Here is a 16,820-nt window from a genome sequence, read left to right as displayed (position 1 = left end):
TCAGTTTCAGACAGGTTTGCACTGAAAATCATATAACCAAACCAAACGCTTAGCTTTCATCAGCTGAGTTTATAGCTCAGTGGTTAGTGTACTGACTTCTGGACAGAATTTTGGGTTCAAGTCCCATCAGCGAACAGTGACTTTCTTTTATTATTATTACAGTTGTAAAAGTTACTTGCCAGGATCAATTGTCAAAATCACTTGTCAGACCGGGTATTTAGCCTCAGGCTGACATCATTCTGATGTTTGATTTTGATATCTGATTATGTCCTAAAATGGACACTGTACGGAAGAAGCATTCATAAAGTATTGTGCCTGCTATCTGATATATGTACTTATCGTCAAGTTCTTGTTAGGTAAGAAAAGTTTTTTTTGGACTCAGTGCGATCATAACACATACAGGCCTCTGATTGCTCCGGTGATGCACTGTACTACTGTAGTGCCATGTATTATCACTGCCTGTCAGTGTAATACTAAGGGCCCCATACACATGAGATAAATGTTGACTGATTAGTCATTAGGCAGATGACTATCTCTCCCGACTCTCCCATACACACAAATATTCCAGATTTCCTGTGGTGTGTATGAGAGTGACACCTCCAGACTTCTCTAGCAGAGGATTATCTACAGGAAGAACAAACTTATTAGCCTCTGAAATTCTCTGCCCTGAGATCATCTGACAGGAGATCCCCCAAATACATTATATAGTCAACCAAACCCCCAAAATCAGTGCTTTCATGCAACTTTAGTCTAATATTTATGGAGGCGTTAAAAAGGTAGCTTATTGGACGCTGCCTTTGGCCCGTCCTAATAGACTTTCGTACATTGCAGGCCCAGACACCATTATTAGGCATTTAAGTATCATAGTAACTAGTCAGCCCCATACTATTGAGCACTTGGGGGAGGAGGGGCACTGAGTCGGACTCTGTCAAACCTTCTTAGATGCCATGTTTCCTTTGGACAACAAGTGGTTAAACTGCCAGGGTTTTTGTTGTAGCCGCTCCTGTGCCATCCCTGCGGTGAACATCTATGTTCTGGTGCTCAAAAGTGTGAATTTTTTTTAAAACAAATGTTTAACGTGTTAATAAATAACAAAATGTGTCTTATGCTTTTTTTTTTTTCAAATATCTTTTTATTCAAGATTTTCAAACATTACAATACAAAAAAGATACAACTGAGTAAAACGTTTGACATTCCATGTCAGCATTACATCATATACATTATAACTTGTATAAGGAAAGGAAAAGAAGAGAAAAAAAGGAGGGGAGAGAGGAGGTAAATGTATTTAGTGGGGAAGTGGTGGAAAGGGTAGAAAAGAGAATATCTCCCACTGCAAACATTTGTACACACTGTTAATATACTTAAACCTTCAACTGGAATATGGGACCTGAAGAATCCCCAGCGTAGCCCACAGATCCTCCAAACAATACCACTCAGTACAGGGCCACCAACAGGGCATTACTGCCCTTACTGGCGTATGGGGCCCGGTGCTCACCGGGCCCCTGGGAACTGAACTTGTGTCCTCACTTGGACACAGGTTCACTTTAAAGCTATTGCCGTGCGGGAGTCTTCCCGCATGTCAATAGTTAACGGCCACCAGCCAATCATAGGCCTCAGGCTGACGTCACGCGCACGTCGCTGGTGTATGACGTCAGTTCCGGCCTGTGACATGGCAATACTCGTTTTACAATATTACAGTAAGTTCCCCCCCCCCCCCCCCCCCCCCATGGAGACCTTTCTTTCTTTCTTTTTTTTATTTTATCCCCCCCCCCTCTTTCCTTTCCTTTTCTTCCTTACTTTACTCCTTTTCTTTCCTTCCCCCTACTCCCTTTCCTTCTCTTCCCCTTTTCTTCTTTCCTTCTTCCCTCTCCACTCCGCCATGCAGTTTTTTACTCTACAGTAGTATATATAGGTGTTACTCTAATTAATCCTTTCCAACCATGGCTGCCATAATTTATGGAAGTATTCCTGCCTATTCTTCTTGGTGTAAATACTTTTTTCAAGTTGAATTATATAGTTCGTTTGGGCAATGAATTCACGTCTGGACGGGGGCTCTTCTCTAATCCAATATTTTGCAATCAATTTTCTGGCAATAAACAATAATCTCGCAATTGCTATTTTGGTTATGTTGTCTGTTTTTATTTCTAAACAAAATAGATTAGGGACAAACTTTTAATACCCTTTCTTCATTTTAATGGAATAATTAAATAAAAGTGAAAATTTATAACCTTATAGTGAGGGATATTATATGGGGTTTTCCCCATTTGGTTAATAATCGAGTGTACATCACTCCGGGCTATTGATAGTCCTATTTTGATTTTGGTAATTTTATTAATAGTTATTTTTATTTCTCAGTATAGTAGTGATAGGGAGGACCCAGGGTCAGCCCGCCAGAGCGTTACAAGAGGGAAGTAGAGAGGGGGAAGACATCACTACATGGGGGAAACCCCAAACCCTTAACAATTAACCACTTAACTGTTTATGCTCTGCAGTAAGTTGCCCTGCTAATAGTATTTGCACCACTGACCACGCTGTGGACTTCTCTTTTTTTCTGGTGAGTTGGACCTCAGAATATTAAGCTAAATTAAAAACTAAGGGAAAAGAAGAGACTCTTCCCGCACCTGGGTCAACCCGTTCACCAACAGGGTGCATGTAACTTCATAGCCTTAATCATTTATGTAGCATTAATGACTCTAAGAGCTTTATATACTATGTCTATAAATGCTACTGTGAATTATTTAGCAGCAATGTTCCTATGATAGAAAAGACAAAGAAAAAATATATAGCATCAACATTGAGACTGTTTTTCAAAGAGAACAATAAACAATATTGGTCCCTCTCATTAAAGCCAAGAAAAATAATGGAAGGGTATGTGCACACGATGCAGAAATGAAGCAGAAAATTTCTGCATCATTTCTGCATCTCCCTGGCAGAAAAAACGCATGCAGATTGTGCATGCGTTTTTCCTGCAGAATACATGCGGATCCACATGCAGATTCACATGCGTTTCCGCATGCAGATTGACAAGCGCTTTCCAGGCGATGTTAGCATCACCTGGAAAGTGCTTGACAACTAGGTCACACTATATAAATCCATGCAAACAGCATGGATTTATATAGTGTGACCCGAGAGAGTGTATATACTTACCTCCGATGGCCCGCGCTGTCCTGCTCACTCCGTTCTCCCTCGCCGGCAACTTTGAATTGAAAGACCTGCCGACGTCAGCGTCACGTGACCCGTCACATGACTCTGACGTCACCGCAGGTCCTACAACTCACTGCAAGTGCCGGGAAGCAAGCAGGAGCGGTGCGCGGGCCGACAGATGGTAAGAATACATTTCTTTTTTATTTTATTCTTTTTTTTACAGCTTTTTAATGGTACCTGGGTGTGGATGAGACTCTCCTCTCCTCCACACTCGGGTACCATCCGCACATTAGAACGCGCCAATAACGCAAGTACAAATGCTGTCTTGCGGAATTGGCGCGTTCTAATGCAAGTCAATGGCGGCGAAATCGCCGCGTTTCCGCAAAATTAATTGACATGCTGCGGATTTTTGACCGCAGCGTTAACGCTGCGGAAAAATCCGCATCATGGGCACAGCACATGCGGATTTCCATTGAGGAACATTGCTTCCCTTCTACCATGCGTTTTTCATGCGTTTCCGCGGCGTTTACGCAACTGCAAAAACGCCGCGGAAACGCATGAAATACGCATCATGTGAACTCAGCCTAAATCTCTACATGAAGAATTAAGATGATGTAAACAAGCAATTCACTTCCTGACATGTAAACCAGTCGGAGACATAACTTTTTCAACATTTACGAATCTTTTGAATAGGCAGAAAAGAATGGCTGACTTGTGGAAAGTGATTACCATTCAAGTAGGTGATCTGCTCCGGTGTCTATGCTGTCCTTGGGCCTTTGGTGTTGAGTAGTGTCTGGCTTCTTCTCATTCACTTCTTTCCTAACCTCCATGTCTCGATGATTTGGAGAGTGAAGTGTCCATGTCCCTTTCAGCCTCTTGAGGCGACTTAAAAGTAATAACCTTTCCTGGAAAATTCTTAGTACAGCAGGATACTGGAGTGTGAACCTCCACTTTTACTGGAATAAAGTTAAACAGATTTTTTTTAAAGGACCTCTTGTGTTTGGTGACATCTTCCGAATAAAAAAGGGCTGGATGATTTCCTCACTACGCATAACATTGTGGGTTATAGTTAAATTAGTGACAAAATGTACAATTGGGGGAGGAAGGTTGAACTTGATGGACCTAGGTCTTTATTCAACCTATGTAACTATGTAATCTTCAAATAGTAAGAGCCGCATTACTTTCATTATCGAAAGGCGATAGTCATGCAAGGTGTGAGAAAGACTTGGTGCAACACAAAGGGAAGAGGAAAAGGGAGCCCAGACTCTATGGAAAGGGGGAAGTGGAGCCCTCCTAGGCTGATCTAGTCTCCACTAACGTCCCTACATTTTCTCTTCACCAATTGCCGCACGCAAACCTCACCCTGTCTTTCCCTGGTGTTTGGCCCTGGCTAGGGAAGGGAGCGGGATGAGCTCTAGTCAATCCCCACTGACTACTATTAATAACAAGGGGTAACAAACAAGGGAAGATAGCTTAGCTTTTAGTCAACTTCAGAGAGATGAATACCCGTCCTCATAGCTCCAGAGAGGATGAAGTAATGCACTTTGCTCCGAGCCTTCACAAAGGGTAATGTGAGTGTCGCCGGCACCTCCCTCTAGCAGACAGCAGGTATTTATACACCCAGGCCAGGGTGTTAATTAGCCAGAGGAAGATAGCCGCTGGGTCCTAGAGAGACAGCCTCTAAGAAGGTGTCTGTAATGCCAAACGTAGAGATCTCCTGCAACCAGCTGTAGGGCGACTGTCTGTCACTTCTGACACACCCGTGACAGTGATACCTTTTTCTGTAAGCTCTCATAATGTCTGCTTTGTCGTAATCTAAGAATTTCATTGTTGGTGAGAACGTATATCCAGTCCCACTCTCTGTGCTCTTTCAACTCTGCCGCTATGGCTGAGACCCAGTGATTGAGGCATATCTCTCTCACAGAGTCGCTGTAATTCTGAGGCAGGAACCGACTCCATTAGCCTTATTAGTCTCAAGTTACTGTGTCTGTATCTATTCTCTAGATCTTCCACCTTTTGGACTCTCTGTCACTTGTGATTAATTCGGACGAATGCAATCCAGTAAAACATTGGATTGCATTAGGTCCAGTGTTAATTTTTGAGTGTGTGCCCACATGCGTTTTTTTTTTCCAGCTCCGATCGGATTGCGATTGGACTATAAAAAAAAAAATGCAATATGGTGCCATTGCATGCTGAATTCGGATCACACGCACCCATACAAGTCTATGGCTGCATGTGAAACATCGCACTGCACTCTGATATCACCCTAATGCATTGCGATTCCCGCCGGCACCAGCAAAAGATGAGATGGAGAAATTAATTTCTCCATCTTCTCCGCAACTGTGCTACAATCCTCTCATGTGAGAGGATCGGAGCACTGACACTCGGCTGTCGCTCACAGCAGAGCAGGAGCCGAGTGTCATTCGCATGTCGCTCTCGCATCGGATGCCACACGCTAATGGGACTCCGGCCTTTCACGGAGGCGGCTGGATTCTGTAGACATTTCTTTAACGTAACATAGTACATCGTAACATAGGTTAAATAAAGACCTAGGTCCATCAAGTTCAACCTTCTTTCCCCAATTGTACCCCCTACAGTAACACTACACTAACTTACTAACTAACTGGGACTAGGCCTCACAAATGTATTATTATTACCATTTTTATTATTGCTTCTCTTTTACAATTAAAAATAAACCAGTTTATAATTTTTTAATTCGTTTTATATTTTATGTTACTCTAGTGATTTAATAAAAGTATTAATAAAATCCCTATGTAAGTTTTCATTTAACTATTTGCATCTTTCAATTGCAGGACCCGTTGTTCAAGCTCTGCGATTCTATCTTTGTGGCCACCTAGTTCTCACTGTAAGTGGTTGAGGGAGGTTTGGATGGTTGCTCCAGAATCTTTTGAATATCAGGAGCAATTCTGCTTTCAACAGCCAGTTATTTATAGTCCAGCAAATTGGAGGGTACCTTTGTTAATGATGCATCCTCAGTATATTCACTGTTAGACGGAGGTAAAGCTGTTTGCGTTGCTGAGACGCATTCTGGGGTCAGCGCCATATTGTCCCGCCATCCGTTCGTCAAAGCAGATACTGGTTCATGGAAGAGTAGGGCAGGTTTGTCAAGGTTTTTACCCATTGGTAGGCTTGTCTAGGCCATTTATCGGTGCTTATGTCTGGTTTTATTTAAGTCGGGTGCACGAGCTTTTCACTTGCATCCTACTTGACTAGTGCCGTATACTGAAATCCAACTTATGCTTTTTGCATGTTTTTTTCTTTTTACAAAAATTGTTGGTGCTAATTTTCTTTTGAAACATTTTAATATCTGCTTTTTTCTGGTGTTTTTCTTGTAATATAGGAAAGCCTAAGGCCAGAAACAAACCCCATAAAACACTGTACATGGAGATTTTGGTATCTAATAATTTCTGTGCACTGTGTTTGTACAAACAAAAAAGCTTTTAGAAATGCCTCAGTGAAGATCTTCTATAGAAGAGAATTTTCCTCATTTACCGGTCAAAGATAGATATGGACAGAGACAAGATGGCGGAGAGGATATTACACCTCACCCTAGAGATCCTCTTCCGGCTTACTGGAGAGGTGAGAGATTCTGATGACGTCACATTACATCATTCTTATCTATGGGAATAACAGATGGACAGAACTGGAGAGGTGAGGACTCTGGAAATGTCTGTAGTGAGATTTATTAATGTGTCTTTCCATAACCAGGATTACACAGTAGTGAAGAAGACCTCTAGTGAGCGCTGTCAGGACCCTGTGTCTGAGGGATCGGGAAGACCCCTGAGCCCAATCACAGGGCCTCCACCTCAACCCCTGATACATGAGGACATCAATGACCAGAAGATCCTAGAACTCACCTACAAGATGATTGAGCTGCTGACTGGAGAGGTGACACTGCTGGGAATGCTGGGACATTATACAGTAATGCTATGAAGGGATTGGGGGGATGATTGTATCATTGTATCTGTCAGATTGCTATAAGGTGTCAGGATGTCGCTGTCTATTTCTCCATGGAGGAGTGGGAGTATTTAGAAGGACACAAAGATCTGTACAAGGACGTCATGATGGAGGTTCCTCAGCCCCTCACATCACCAGGTAATAGACAGGACTAAATACACACGGCCTATAATTATCTGTATGTAAAGAATGAATTCAGTCCCTGTATGTGTTTCCTCCAGATCTATCCAGTAAGAGGACAACACCAGAGAGATGTCCCCGTCCTCTTCTTCCACAGGACTGTAAACAAGAAGTTCCCAATGTTCCTCAGGATCATCAGGTAGATGAAGAGAAGGTGTCATGAGATCTCCCTTATGATGTGTAGATAGCTGTGAAGGTCTTGTGCTCAGTCTTGTTTTATCCACCAGTATTATATGCTTTATACTTGTGTAATGAGAACGGTGGAGATGGCAGGATTAGAGCTGATCATAGATGTGACTTCTTCTGTCTGTGACTTTTACAATATTTGTCTCAGGGTGAAGATCTGACCCATATTAATACTACAGAGACATATGTGAGGGGTGATGAGCGGTGTAAAGAGGAGATTCCTACATATGACCACCCAGGTGAGTAGTAACCACTAAATGCTGAGAAGTCACAGATTCTTCTCAGTCACCGGCTGTGGCTGCTTTATCGGTGGTGTAGTCCGGCCGTATCACAATCGTGTGATCACCATTTTGCTTCTAGATCACAACATTCTCCTGCTGACCGTTACCTGTCCAGATCTGTAAACTATAAAGCCAAATGACAGTGTGCGTAGAATGTGCTGACAAGTTGGAAAATCACTTGAAGAAAAATATTATGATGGGCCTTTATTGAATGCTTTATTGAATAAGAAATATACCCCTCTTGTAAACAGAGCATAAGCCCAGAGCATGGGCCAACATTTCCACCGTTTTACCGGTCTTTTTCAAGGCAAATCCATCACTAAACAAAACAAACCAAAATTAATACAGGTATAACAGATATGGCAGGTTCTGCCTATTATAGGCTACAGAATATTATAGTGACAATTCCTAGAACCCCACCAAAAAAATAAATATAGAGGTAGAGGAGTGGTGTCAGAAGGATAAGCCAGGTGGACAATAGATCCTAGATAAGGTCCAACAGGGACGCGTGATATAGACAGAAACTATTAGAGTTATATATTGAGTTAATATTACCTAATATGAGGGTCTTTCTCAAACATCGCTAGAAGAAGAGAAATATACAAAGTTAGCCGTGCTGTACAAATATACATGAGGTCCTAAAAATTGACTGTACAGGAATAATATGTACAGAAATCATGGGGAACAAAAACCATATTACATTTATTCTATGCAACTATGTAACATACCTGGCGGCGTCCTTGCATAGTGGTCCATCTCCCACTGTGCAAGAGAGCGCACTTGATCTCCTGTCCAGAGTGTCTCTCTGGCTTCCCTCCATGCTGTCTGTTTGTGTCTGTCTCTGCTGCTTAAGGGCGGCGCCCGATCACTTCCTGCTTTTTGTACCTGCTGTGGGTCACACCCCTTGTGCGTCCTCAGCCTATTGCTGTCTGACACTTGGTATATAGCTCAGCAGCTCCCTTCTATCCCTGCCTGAGCATAGTGTTTCATTCAGTGTGTGCTTGCACTCTGAAGGTGCCAGGTCCCGTTCTGTGTTCTCTTGTCTGCCTATCCTGGAGGCTGTATTTCCAGGCCTGTCTGAACACGCTCCTAGCCTGTTCCTCCTGCCTTCTAGGGGCCGATTACCTAGACCTGTTCCTGTATCTTGTCTGACCTGTCTGAACACGCTCCTAGCCTGTTCCTCCTGCCTTCTAGGGGCCGATTACCTAGACCTGTTCCTGTATCTTGTCTTACCTGTCTGAACACGCTCCTTGCCTGTTCCTCCTGCCTTCTAGGGGCCGGTTCCCTTGACCCGCTCCTGTATCTTGTCTGTCCTGTCTGAACACGCTCCTTGCCTGTTCATCCTGCCTCTCTGGGGGCCGTATTCCCAGACCCGCTCCTGTATCCCGCTGCAGTGTCGGTCTCCTCCGTACACTCAGTTCCAGTCTGAACTCTCTCCTATCCTTTACCTGTTTTTCCTCTATGTCCGTTCCCTTCCTTTTTCTGCAGAGTCTGAACTCGTACCTAACTCCTGCTTGTTGTCTCTGTTCTCCCGTTTGTGAGTTTGTGGTCCACTCGCTACTTCACTGCAAGTACCCTGTGGGTGTCTGGCTCTGCCTTTCCCTTCCTGTCTGTTCCGTGTGAACAGAGCCCTGTCCCCCCTACTCAGCCTAGCCTGCTCTGACTCCTCTGGCCGCTGCTCCGGCAGTCCTGTCCTGCCCTGCTTCTGCCCGCTGCTCCGGCAGTCCTGTCCTGCCCTGCTTCTGCCCGCTGCTCCGGCAGTCCTGTCCTGCCCTGCTTCTGCCCGCTGCTCCGGCAGTCCTGTCCTGCCCTGCTTCTGCCCGCTGCTCCGGCAGTCCTGTCCTGCCCTGCTTCTGCCCGCTGCTCCGGCAGTCCTGTCCTGCCCTGCTTCTGCCCGCTGCTCCGGCAGTCCTGTCCTGCCCTGCTTCTGCCCGCTGCTCCGGCAGTCCTGTCCTGCCCTGCTTCTGCCCGCTGCTCCGGCAGTCCTGTCCTGCCCAGCTTGTGCTCGCTGCTCCGGCAGTCCTGTCCTGCCCTGCTTGTGCTCGCTGCTCCTGCAGCCCCGTCCTGCTCTGTTCTTGCCCACCGCTTCGGGCGTTCCCTCTCTGCTGTGGTTGTCTACCGCATCTGCGGTTCTGTGACCCAGTCTGTACTGGGTCTTAACCTTTCTGTGCTCCAGCCCGTCCTTTCGGCCAGTACCTCCCTGCCTGCATACTCGCCTGTATCCACCCATCTGCATACCAGCCGTGTTTGCTTATATCCACCAGTCTGTGCCAGCCTAACCTGCCTGTTCCTGAGTCCCAGTGTGTACTGGGTCCTATCCCGCCTGTGTTCCTACCTGCTAGTGCCTCCCTGTCTGCACTCTAGCTGCGCTTGCCTTTACCCGCCTGCCTGCATACCAGTCGTGCCTGCCTATACCCTCCAGTCTGTGTGCCAGCCTACCAGCCTGTTCCTGTATTCCCCTGTGTGGGTCAACAGCCGTGTCCGGGGTCTGTCCTGGAGTAGCACCTGGTCCCTCTGCTCGGTTCCTCCTTGGTGCACTGGCGTCGTATGCCGTCGTGCGACCCTGGTCGGATCGGGTGAATACTTAGTCACGCCCCTCCAGGCATTCACTCTCCGGCACGGTCCAGTGGAATCACTACTATCACACGCACACGCCGCTCAGCCCGGGCGTGTGCATAACAAACTACATGACATGAAGACAACAAAACAACGAAAAAGCAAACAAAAAAAATAAAGTAATAATTAGTGTTGAGCGAGTATGTTCTGTTCCGAGTATGCTCGGGCCATGCTCCAAGTAATTACAGCTGCTCGGTGATATGGTTGAATCGCTCCCGTGTGCATGATTTGCGACTGTTTGACAGTTTTAATACGTGGGAGGAATGTCTATTTCTTACACATTCTTCACATGTAATAAAGCTGTCAAACAGTCGCAAATCATGCACACGGGAGTGATTCAAACATATCACCGAGCAGCTATAAATACTCGGAGCTCGGCCTGAGCATACTCGGCGAAGGGGTTAATAGAACATACTCGCTCAATACTAGTAATAATGGATTCATATAGGGGTAAGAACAATAGGAACACTAAAAGCAAGAATTTGAGGGATAAGGACTAGAGCCAAACATATGTGCACATATACACTGTGTGCAGAATTATTAGGCAAGTTTTATTTTAGAGGATTATTTTTATTATTGATCAACAACTATGTTCTCAATCAACCCAAAAGACTCATAAATATCCAAGCTTAATATTTTTGGAAGTTGGAGTGTTTTTTTTTTAGATTTGGCTATCTTAGGAGGATATCTGTTTGTGCAGGTAACTATTACTGTGCAGAATTATTAGGCAACTTAATAAAAACCAAATATAATCCCATCTCACTTGTTTATTTTCACCAGGTAAACCAATATCAGTGCACAAAATTTAGAAATAAACATTTCTGACATGCGAAAACAAAAAAAATTAGTGATCAGTATAGCCACCTTTCTTTATGATGACACTCAACAGCCTTCCATCCATAGATTCTGTCAGTTGCTTGATCTGTTTTCGATCCACATTGCGTGCAGCAGCCACCACAGCCTCCCAGACACTGTTCCGAGAGGTGTACTGTTTTCCCTCCCTGTAGATCTCACAGTTTATGATGGACCACAGGTTCTCTATGGAGTTCAGATCAGGTGAACAAGGGGGCTGTGTCATTATTTTTTTCTTCTTTTAGACCTTTACTGGCCAGCCACGCTGAGGAGTAGTTGGATGCATGTGATGGAGCATTGTCCTGCATGAAAATTATCTTTTTCTTGAACGATACCGACTTCTTTCTTTACCACTGCTTAAAGAATTTGTCTTCCAGAAACTGGCAGTAGGTCTGGGAGTTGGGCTTCACTCCATCCTCAACCCGAAAAGGTCCCACAAGTTCATCTTTGATGATATCAGCCCATACCAGTACCCCACCTCCACCTTGCTGGCGTCTGAGTCGGAGTGGAGCTCTCTACCCTTTACTGATCCAGCCTCTGGCCCATCAAGAGTCACTCTCATTTCATCAGTCCATAAAACCTTTGAAAAATCAGTCTTAAGATATTTCTTAGCCCATTCTTGATGTTTTATCTTATGTTTCTTGTTCAAAGGTGGTCGTTTTTCAGCCTTCCTTACCTTGGCCATGTCCCTGAATATCGCACACCTTGTGCTTTTTGATACTCCAGTAACGTTGCAGCTCTGAAATATGGCAAAACTGGTGGTGATTGGCATCTTGGCAGCTTCATTCTTGATTTTCCTCAATTCATGGGCAGTTATTTTGCGCCTTTTTTGGCCAACACGCTTCTTGCGACCCTGTTGGCTATTTGCCATGAAACGCTTGATTGTTCGGTGATCACGCTTCAAAAGTTTGGAAATTTCAAGACTGCCGCATCCCTCTGCAAGACATCTCACAATTTTGGACTTTTCAGAGCCCGTCAAATCTCTCTTCTGACCCATTTTGCCAAAGGAAAGGAAGTTGCCTAATAATTAAGCACACCTTATATAGGGTATTGATGTCATTAGTCAACACCCCTCCATATTACAGAGATGCACATCACCAGATTTACTTAATTGGTAGTTGGCTCTCAAGCCTATGCAGCTTGGAGTAGGACAACATGTATAAAAAGTATCATGTGATCAAAATACGCATTTGCTTAATAATTCTTCACGCGGTGTATATGTATCTAGGGAGGGTTTAGTTAATAGGTGAGACGGATATGTTCTGGAAGGGGGAGGGGGAAAGAAGACATTGAAATGGTACAAACCTAGGTATGGTAATGTCCGAAGTATAAGGAAGTTTTATGCTTGTTAGCAAAAATGTACTGTCCAACCGTGGTACGGTGGAGGCTGTTGGAAAAGACATAAACGTAGCTGAGATGTAATCAGTAGTATAAAGGAAAAGTGGACACCAGGAGTAATACTGACCATATGGAGCGTTGTCCAGGGGAGTTGGTGTGGAGCGCTGTGTGCACTTGCAGTGGTGCTCTGGTGCCATTGGTGTCAGTGGGAACGTGTATATACGCGCTTAGCTCGGTACTTCCGGTGTCAAGGCACCGGAAGTGACCCAGGATTGAGAGCCAGAACGAGGCTTCAGACGCAGTGTGTACCGAGCTAAGCGCGCATATACACGCTCCCACTGACACCAACGGCACCACAGCAAACGCACACAGCGCTCCACACTAACTCCCCTGGACAACGCTCCATATCGTCAGTATTATTATACAATATGGTTTTTGTTTTGTTTTTGTTCCCCATGATTTCTGTGCATATCATTCATGTATAGTCAGTTTTTAGGACCTCATGTATATTTGTATAGCACGGCTAATTTTGTATATATCTCTTATTCTAGCGATGTTTCAGAAAGACCCTGATAGGGTTGAAACGTAACCCAGCATATGGCTTTGTTCTGTCACAATAAATCTATTACTAAGGATATCTCCATGAGTGCGGCTGATTATCTCTTATTTGGTGACTGAAGCAGGTGCAGATCCCAGAGGAGATGGGACACAACATTTACAGAAGCCCTAATATAATAAAATGTCAGAAAATCAGCAGTAGAAATCCCCATATAATGACTCCATTTTGGAAATTATAACCCTCATTGAATCAATCTTTAGAAGTTGTTACTATTTTGACTCCACAGGCATTTTCCGGAAATTAGCACTCACTGGATGTTTGAGAGTGAAAATTGCAAATATACCATTTTATTACCCAACACATAGTGCCCAGATTGTGCTGCAGGAGACACACACCGTAGATTAAGTGGGTTCTTCTCACTATAGTAATGCCAAATACATGGATGGTAAATGTGGTTTGGACGCACTGCAAGGCTCAGAAGTGAGGGGGAGATTTGACTTTGGGAGAGCGGATATTGCTGGATTGGTTTATGGAAGCCATGTTGCTTTTCAAGAGCCTTTGAGCCACTAGTGATGTGGAAACCCCCGTTTTTTTCCATTAACAGATGATGGATTTGAGTGGTATTATTTTCGCCTACATAACATTTTTTGGTGGCTTTTTATTGCATATTTGGGAGGCAGACTGAACAAAAAGTTGCACACCGTGCTCTACTGGTTCATCCTATGAGGTTTTCTTGGTGAATAATTCAATATGTTTTCATAACTTACCATTTTACAGTTTAAGTAGAAATGTTAAAAAATATAAAATTCAAAGATATTTTATTCTAAAATAATAATTGGTTTTATTCTTGGCAGATGTCTGTACCAGGAGATCAGAGGGACAGCTGACATCTTCAATTTTTAAATCGGATAATCTTGAGATCCCACAACAGACAACTGAAGTGAATGCCATTACTCCAGATATACCATCATCCCTTCACAGCAAAGATCTGTCATCTGATCCTCTGAAACACGTCATGTCTTCTGATTCATTACCGAATACTAAGGAAAATCAAAGTCACAAAATAAGCATTAAAAAACAAACTGCTCCTAATTCAAAGAAGCCATTTTCAAGTTCAGAATATGGAAATGGTTTTCCCCTCGAAAAGTCTTCTCTTAAACATCAAAAAATTCAAACAGCAGAGAACAGATTTTCTTGTCACAAGTATGGGAAATGTTTTAACCAGAAATCAGATTTGGTTAATCACCAGAGAACTCACACAGGGGAGAAGCCTTTTTCCTGTTCAGAATGTGGGAAATGTTTTAACCTGAAATCAGATTTGGTTAGGCACCAAAGAATTCACACAGGGGAGAAGCCTTTTTCATGTTCAGAATGTGGGAAATGTTTTAACCGGAAAGCGCATCATGAAATGCACCAGAGAACCCACACAGGGGAGAAGCCTTTTTCCTGTTCAGAATGTGGGAAATGTTTTAATCGGAAATGCAGTCTTTTTATACACCAGGGAACTCACACAGGAGAGAAGTCCTTTTCATGTTCAGAATGTGGGAAATGTTTCACACTGAAAGGGAATTTTGTTATACACCAAAGAACTCACACAGGAGAGAAGCCTTTTTCATGTTCAGAATGTGGGAAATGTTTTAACCTGAAATCAGATTTAGTTAGGCACCAAAGAATTCACACAGGGGAGAAGCCTTTTTCATGTTCAGAATGTGGGAAATGTTTTAACCGGAAAGCGCATCTTGAAATGCACCAGAGAACCCACACAGGGGAGAAGCCTTTTTCTTGTTCAGAATGTGGGAAATGTTGTAACCTGAAATCAGATTTGGTTAAGCACCAGAGAATTCACACAGGGGAGAAACCTTTTTCCTGTTCAGAATGTGGGAAATGTTTTAACCGGAAATGCAGTCTTTTTATACACCAGGGAACTCACACAGGAGAGAAGCCCTTTTCATGTTCAGAATGTGGGAAATGTTTTAACCGGAAAGCGCATCTTGGAAGACACCAGAGAACCCACATAGGAGAGAAGCCTTTTTCATGTTCAGAATGTGGGAAATGTTTTAACCGCAAAGGACATCTTGGAAGACACCAGAGAACCCACACAGGAGAGAAGCCTTTTTCATGTTCAGAATGTGGGAAATGTTTTAACCGGAAAGCGCATCTTGAAAGACACCAGAGAACCCACACAGGAGAGAAGCCTTTTTCATGTTCAGAATGTGGGAAATGTTTTAGCTGTCAATCAGCTTTTGTTAAGCACCAGAGAACCCACACAGGGGTTGTCCACTAGTAGGGCAACCCCTTCTCATTCCTCATGTTTGGTCTTGTTAAAATATAAACACTTAAACAAACCTCCCATGACGGCACAATTCCAGCGGTGTCAGGATTCTCATTCCCGGGGCTCATGTGAAGTTGTTACATCACGTGGGCCCTGTGCCCAATCAGCCCTGGCTTCACTGTCCCCGCCTTCAGACGTATTGAACATCAACAGGAAGCCAGGGCTGCAGCTTCTCTCTGACTTCGTCTCATTGTTCGATTTGTCCGAAAGTGAGAACAGTGATGCCAGCGCTGATTGGATGCAGGGCTCACATGACATAACAACCTTACATGAGCCCCCGGAACGCAAGTGCTGACACCGCTGGAACATCGCCGGCATGGGAGGTTAATATCTCACACACAGAGAAGCCATTATCATACCTAGATTGTAAAAAATTAATTACTGGAAAATCATATTTTGTTAACCATCAAAAATAACCCAGACGTGGAGAAACTATATATTTTATTTACGAATTGTAGAAAAACACATAAGACCGTCATATAATTAAATGAGAAAGGAAAATTACTTTAGAACTTACCGTATTTCTTGGACTATAAGACACTTTTTTCTTCAATCAGATCATTTTTATTAAGAAAATGACACAATAACGTTTTACAAAGAAAGATCAGTAGAACAAAGAGAGATTCAATGTTACATGGTATCATTATATATTATTGTTATACATAAAATACAATAAAATTGTCATCTGCTTCCAAGGATACGATTTTTTTCATTCAAACAAACTAATACCCCCCCCCAATAACACTCCAGAGAAATCTATATTCATATGATTATTACTTTTTTATGATATGTATACATTAGAATATCTGCCATTCAGTTAGAATAATTCGTTTGCATGTGTACTGAACATACTTATATCTTTTAACCTGGAATGATCATACCACAAGTGTTCATGAAACCAGAAATTGCCATATGTTATTTCTCAGGAGTACTCCAGATGGCAGGTCTGGAATATTCAACCAGGGTCCGCAGATGTTGTCAAATTTCTTGGTTGCTTTTCTCTTTATATACCTTTATTTCTAACCAAATAATATTGTTTAGCTTATTTATTAACTTATAAATTGTCGGTGGTTGAGCGTCTAGCCAATGTTGTGCAATAAGTTTGCGTGCTTGATACAATGTTCGCAAAAGACCTATAGCCATCGGGGATTCAAAATCGACAGATTCTCTCCAATATACCAATATGCATATTTTGGGCTCTGCTTGGATTTGCACACCAAATACCCTTTATTAAAGATAGTGTTTTTCCAGTAGGAGCCCAATCTACAGAACTCCCAGAACGTGTAACAAATGCGCATCTCCTGTTGCACATCTTAGACAATCTGCATTTGGACATGGTCCAATTCTAAATAGA

General features: G+C 43.3%; 1 protein-coding gene and 1 pseudogene across 1 annotated transcript in view; both read left to right on the top strand.

The window, feature by feature from the left end:
- Nucleotides 1-16,820, top strand: part of LOC141198575 (gastrula zinc finger protein XlCGF66.1-like) — a 127,674-nt gene that overhangs the window by 25,256 nt on the left and 85,598 nt on the right. The window lies entirely within an intron of this gene.
- Nucleotides 5,892-16,820, top strand: part of LOC141198562 (uncharacterized) — a 46,459-nt pseudogene continuing 35,530 nt past the window's right edge.

This window comes from Phyllobates terribilis, unplaced genomic scaffold, assembly GCF_046119375.1.
Source record: "Phyllobates terribilis strain yellow unplaced genomic scaffold, ASM4611937v1 Scaffold_98__1_contigs__length_5973952, whole genome shotgun sequence".
Taxonomy (NCBI): Eukaryota; Metazoa; Chordata; class Amphibia; order Anura; family Dendrobatidae; genus Phyllobates; species Phyllobates terribilis.
Note: the sequence above shows the minus strand (reverse complement) of the source record. Positions and strands in the feature narration are given on the sequence as shown.